The sequence below is a fragment of the Triticum dicoccoides genome, chromosome 3A, assembly GCF_002162155.2.
Source record: "Triticum dicoccoides isolate Atlit2015 ecotype Zavitan chromosome 3A, WEW_v2.0, whole genome shotgun sequence".
NCBI lineage: Eukaryota > Viridiplantae > Streptophyta > Magnoliopsida > Poales > Poaceae > Triticum > Triticum dicoccoides.
The window spans coordinates 134643887-134650824 of NC_041384.1; positions in this window are offsets into that span (position 1 = coordinate 134643887).

A 6938-nucleotide genomic window follows, 5' to 3' on the forward strand; every position below is an offset into this window, starting at 1 on the left:
CATGGTGGGGAGGCGGGGGGCGGCCAAACCCTGGAGGACGGGCGAGGCGGCAATGGTGGGGAGGCAGGGGGCGGCCAACTTGCTGATGACGGGCAAAGCGGCCATGGTAGGGAGGCGGAGGGCGGCATGGGGAGGCCGGCTGTGCGGCGGTCTCAGCCTTGCATGGTAAAGGCGCAGCACCAGAGCAAGGCCAAGTATCACCGAGGGATGCGGCTACATCGGCTTGTCTAGATGGGTGAGTCATCTCTTCTTTAAATTTGACAGAGTATTTAGAGATGGCTTTGAAGATTACTTAGAGATGGATCCCAAATGCAACATATTTGCTGCACCTCTCTTCTAGATTTGTCGAAATGTAACAGATTACTTAGGAGTTTCATTTAGAGATGATAATTTGCTGCAAAATCTGAACTTAGAGATGGATCCCAAATGCAACTCATGATTAAGTTTATTTGGTGTTTACAGGATGGATCAAAATTCAACTTATGTGTTGAAAATCAATTTGCTTGGCAACCCAAAAAAGGCTAGAAATGATATCAAATCACTGGTAGAAAAAGGGCCTGTTGTCCCGGTTTGTAAGGGTCTTTAGTCCCGGTTCCTGAACCGGGACTAAAGGGTCGGTACTAATGCCACAGCGCTTTAGTCCCGATTCAATCCAGAACCGGGACTGATGGGCCTCCACGTGGCCTGTGCGCGGAGCCCAGGCAGGAGACCTTTTGGTCCTGGTTGGTAGCACCAACCGGGACCAATAGGCATCCACGCGTCAGCATTTCTGTGGCTGGGGTTTTTGTTTTTTTTTTTTGAAAGGGGGGATTTGGGGGTTTTGGGGGGTTAATTTAGGTGTTTCATATATTGTGTTAGCTAGCTATAACTAATAGAGAGAAGTGTCCTCTCTTATGTCCGTGCTTGGTCGACGCTACGTACTATACATACGTATAGAGAGGACTAGACACGCTAGCTAGCTAGTAAGCAAACGAAGGAAACAGAAGATCGTCATGAACATATATGCATACAGAGAGAAGTGATATCGACCACCTCTCCTTCTCCGAGAGATTGGTCGAACAACAAGTTCTCGTATATCTATCCGACACTACCGGCTACATATATACAATAATTATCTCTTACAAATATAATCATACGGACTCATGGTCCATATAGTATTCTCCGTCTTCAACGATCATGTGGTCAAGAAAGAATGCCGCCAATTCCTCTTGAATTGCTCGCATGCGAGCTAGTGCTAGGAGTTCATCCCGCTTCCGAAACATCTAATTTGAAGAAGGGGGTCAATACATATATATATATGAATGAATGAAACTCAACACAAATGATGGTAATAAAATAAAACTGTGAATGTTGTTATTTACGTACTTCATATTGTTCGTCAGAGTACCCGCCCCGCTCATAGGTCGTGTGGCGGATGGACTCGTAGACGTAGTATCCACAGAAATCATTCCCTTGTTCCTGCCACAACCACTTTACAAGAAATAGAGGTCAATCAAACTGATAAGCAAGAATGCTAAATGGTATTGATGAAACTAGCGCTTGAATCACTAGGAGATGCGCGGAACATGCTACTATAGTACTTACTTTCGGGTGTCTAAATTCCAGCTCCTTTGGCAGTCCCGGAACTTTTCTGGTGAATTTTCTCCAAACCCTACCGGACAAAGAAAACAATTACTTGATATCAGGAAATGAACAAAGTTGCTGATATGATGGATAATGATCGATTTAACTTACTTCTTGAGGATTTCAGTCATGTCTGCATACTCCTGGGGATCTTTTCGTTTAGAGTCCAAGACAGTTACTACTCCCTGCTCAAGCCTAATCTCTAGGAGAATATAGTGGTACCTGCGCACGCGTGCATAACTCATCAATTACATTACTATAACCTGGACTAATATATAAGGGAAACCGAATATGCACAAGACAGTAACACTCACTTGAAGTTGTAAGGAAAGAGTATTATATCTTTGTTTTCATTTTTTTTGAATGATCGTAGCAAGTTGGCCTCGGTATCTTCGGGACGATGTTCAACCTCAGTTGCATCTATGAGATATGTGTTAACGAACCCAATATCACCGATTTGTCTTTTCTTCAATTCGGCGATCTTCAATCTGCATAATATAGTGAGGATAATTATAAATACATGCAATGAAAGAGATGAGCTATATAGAGAGACTTAATGACAGAAGTAGTAGTACTTACAGACAGTAGCAGGTGGCCGTTGTTTTATCGATGGCCAATTGATTGAAAAACTGATAGAACTCCTCAAATGGAATAGGCAACAGTTCAATTCCAACGAGGTCATGCTCTGGTTTAACTCTCACATACAAAGTACTCCTCTCCCCAGACTCTCTGCAGATTTTCAAATACCAATCATGTAATCTTCGCATCATCGTTGTTAAAGATTTTTCATCTTTGACGAGAGGCTTCTCGTACTCGTATCTGTGTATCTGCACCTCTATGGGATCATAATGTACATCGTCGGGCAGGTAATCGTCAACATTGCAATAACCGGGCACCATCCTCGGATCGACGATGTTGCTAGGCACCTTGAGCGGGGGGCACGATTGCTTCGCTTGTTCGCCGAGCTGGGCAATTTGTTTCCCAGCTGCTTGTCGTTCTTTTAGCCTTTGATCACTGACTGTACTTCCCGACCGCTCCGCTTTGGCCCATGTCTTTGCAATAATGCGCTCATAGTTGCCTTTCGGCGGAGACTTGGGTGGTTTTGCCAGGGCAACCAGAGTGCGCTTCACTTTCACCGGATCTACCTTCTCCTCCGGAGGTGGATGTCTCTTTGCTTTCAACCCTTGAAACCAGTCATCCACTTCGGTTCGCGCGATCTTCGCGTTCTCCTCTGGGGTCCTCTCGTATGGTAACTTCTGTGGACTCTTCAGAGAAGGACCGAATCTGTATGTCCTCCCGCCTCTGGCTGTACTGCTAGACGCCGGCCGAACAGACGGAGCGGCTGTCTTCTTTACTTGCTTACGAGGCGGAGGAGAAGGACTACGACGTGCCGGAGCAGCTGCCGGAGCGGCGGCGGGTCTTTTCCTCCCTTGCTGACGAGGCAGAGGCTGGCTGCTCGGGCGCGTCGGCGCTGGCGGAGAAGGAGGCGGAGTGCCGCCACGTGCTGGAGAAGGAGTCGGTCGAGTGCCCTGATCGTCACTCGCCGGAGGAGGAGGCAGTGGAGGAGGCGGAGTGCCCTGACTTGCCGGAGGAGGAGGAGGAGGAGGCGGAGGCGTCCAGTTTGGAAGATTGATGAGCTCCTTCAGCCATAGGCATGGAGTCTTCAGAGCAGACCCTAGCCTAGTCTCCCCTTCACCGGTAGGGTGGTCAAGCTGGAGGTCCTCAAATCCCTCCGTTATTTCATCCACCATCACCCTAGCATATCCTTCTGGAATTGGCCGACAGTGAAAAGTTGCGCCGGGTTCAGTAGGATAAACGGAGCCAACAGCCGCCTTGACCTTCAAATTCATCCATTGTGTCATAAGGTGGCAATTTTGAGACTCCGTGATAGCATCCACGGGATAGCTGGCAGGAGCCGTCAAGGCATGCTCCGGCTGAAGCAGCTCGGTGGAAGCCACGCTGCTTCTCCGCTGAGATGGCGGGGTAGCTTCGGGGGAAGCTTCGGCAGTACGTTTGCTGCGATTTACTTCTCGTTCCTCTATCGCGTCTACCCTTGCTTGCAGCGCCTGCATTTGGGTCTGCTGCACTTTTTTCTTCCTCTCATGGGATTTGTAACCGCCTGTGTCCGGAAACCCAACCTTCCACGGAATGGAGCCTGGCGTGCCTCGTGTCCGTCCAGGGTGCTCAGGATTCCCGAGGGCCATTGTGAGCTCGTCGTTCTCTCTGTCTGGAAAGAACGTCCCTTGCTGCGCTGCTTCGATATAGTGCTTAAGCTTCCTAACTGGTATGTCGATTTGATCGTTCGTCCAAATGCACTTCCCTGTTACAGGGTCCAAGGTTCCGCCAGCCCCGAAGAACCAAGTCCGGCAACGGTCTGGCCAGTTAATTGTCTCTGGTTCGATCCCTTTATCAACCAGATTATTCTCAGTCTTGGCCCACTTAGGCCGGGCTATGAGGTAGCCACCTGACCCCGTGCGATGGTGATGCTTCTTCTTCGCAGCATTTTGCTTGTTTGTCGCCGACATCTTCTTACTCTTTTCCGATGTCTTGTGGGCCACAAATGCGGGCTAGTGATCTCTGATCCTCTCATATCTGCCCTTGAATTCTGGTGTCTCATTATTTTCGACAAACTTATTCAACTCTTTCTTCCACCTCCTGAATAGTTCTGCCATCCTCTTAAGAGCAAAAGACTTGATTAATTGCTCTTTAACTGGCTTCTCTGGATTATCCTCTGGCGGTAGGGTGAAATTTGACTTCAGCTCAGTCCAAAGATCATTTTTCTACATATCATTGACATAAGACACCTCAGGGTCTTCTGTAGCCGGCTTAAACCATTGCTGGATGCTGATCGGGATCTTGTCCCTAACCAGAACCCCGCACTGAGCAACAAATGCGTTCTTTGTTCGGATGGGTTCAATCGGTTGGCCGTCGGGCGCGATTGCTATGATCTCAAACCTTTCATCTGAGCTCAACTTTTTCTTCGGGCCTTGTCTCTTTACCGAAGTTGTGCTCGATCTAGAGGGCTAGAAAAAAGAACAAAGACTTAATTAATATGTGTACATACCAAAACAATGAATGCATCAAATAGCTAGTCAGCACAGGCTTAACTAATATATATACCTGGCCGGACTCGGTTCGGTCACCGGAGCCGTCATCACGGGCTCCTTCTTGCACCGGCATTGGGTCACCGGAGCCGTCCTCATGTTCTTCTTCTTGCACCGGCATTAGGTCACCATAGCCAGCTTCTTCACCCTCTCCTTCCAGACCATCGGTGTTGTTGAGAAACAACGAGACGGCATAACTTCCTTCTGCGATTATGTCCCTCAACAACGCTTCTTTTGCTTCGTCTCGGACGGTGTCCATAGTTTCTACAAAATTTTACAACATGGCAATTATTATTCAAACATGACAGATGGGTATATTAGTGGAAAATGTAGAACTAGCTACCTAATCATAGTAAGGAATCATATATATTAATTAGTGGCCTCGACGCTGCTTCTCTAGGGTTTGGGGTGGCCTCGACAACGCTTCAAGGGTTTGGGGTGGCCTCGAGAACGCTTCAAGGAGGGGGTAATATCGACCCCCCCCCCACGTGTTGAAGCTATCGGGAGGGGGTATATCGACAACAACGACACTACATCTATGTCCCTCGACGACCCTCGTTCCCGATAAAAAAAAGATGAAGAAGAAGAAAAAAAGAGGGGAAGAAAGAATAGAGGAGAAGAACTCCTCTATTCTTTCTTCTCCTCTTTTATTCTTCTTCCTCTTCTTTTTTTATCCTCTTCTTCCTCTCATGTTCGAGAGGATCGCCGAGGGGTCGGGAGGTTGCCTAGTGTCAAAGGATTCAACAAAACCATGTCTTCATCATTAGGCGAAAGTAACAGGTGCATGATGGTACGAAGCTCTCCAAAGTTATTTTGGAACGGAGTCCTAGATAGGATAATTCGCTTTTTGGTACAAAGTTCAGCAAGAACCTTCCAAATATCGTTATTTGGAAGGCCTTTGCTGAAATTCATAAAAAAAGGCAAATTATCCTATCCGGGACACCATTCCAAAATAACTTTGGAGGACTTTGTCATGCCCTGGTTACTTCCGGCTAATGATGAAGCCATGGATTTCTTCAATACTTTGACACTAGGAAACCTCTCTCGACCCCTCGGTGATCCTCGACCCCTCGAACCCTCGACGACCCTGGAACCCTCGACCCCTCGGCGATCCTCTTCTTCCTCTCATGTTCGAGAGGATCGCTGAGAGGTCGGGAGGTTGCCTAGTGTCAAAGGATTCAACAAAACCATGTCTTCATCATTAGGCGAAAGTAACAGGTGCATGATGGTACGAAGCTCTCCAAAGTTATTTTGGAACGGAGTCCCAGATAAGATAATTCGCTTTTTGGTACAAAGTTCAGTAGGAAGCTTCCAAATATCGTTATTTGGAAGGCCTTTGCTGAAATTCATACAAAAAGGCAAATTATCCTATCTGGGACACCATTCCACAATAACTTTGGAGGTCTTCGTCATGCCCTGGTTACTTCCGGCTAATGATGAAGCCATGTATTTCTTCAATACTTTGACACTAGGAAACCTCTCATATATATCCATCTATAGCCACATACATATATATATGGAAAAAATTCTATGAACAAAAATACATATATACTTGGTAAATATTCTATGAAACATCGTTTCTCATATATATCAATGCATACGTCCATGCATCATCATTGCTCATATATCCATAGTCATATATAAAAACTTTCTGCCTATGAACAAAAAACTTTCTATGAACAAAAAACTTTGTATGAACAAAAAACATTTTTGATATATTTAGCACATTCTAAATTTTCCTAACTCTTTTACAACCACAAAAATTACTCCAACTTCATGATAGTACCCACACTCCATTTCACCAAAAACCTTCTGATCCATAGTTTAAATTTTTTAAATTTCATTCAAATGAAATTTGAACCAGATTCAAATTCCTTGCTGAAAACCTATTCTAAACCAATCAAAAAATTCTGAAATTTTGCCATCACCTTTGTCTTGCATCAGTACCTCACCACAAAAAATATCATAAATCCTAAAAATGCTCAAAGCCATCTAGCATTTGATCAAACACCCTCTATATGCACTGTTCATATCTGTAAAAAAATTCAGAAATTTCAGAAAAGTTTGCTGCTGCTCCACTCCTTCTCCTCTCCTCTCCTTCTCCTCTCCTTTTGCTCTTCAATGTGTCGGGGCCGGCGGCGACCATGGAGCAGGGGCAGAGAGCAAGGGCCGCACTCGATCGGGACCATGGGAAAGGGGGGGCTCACTTCG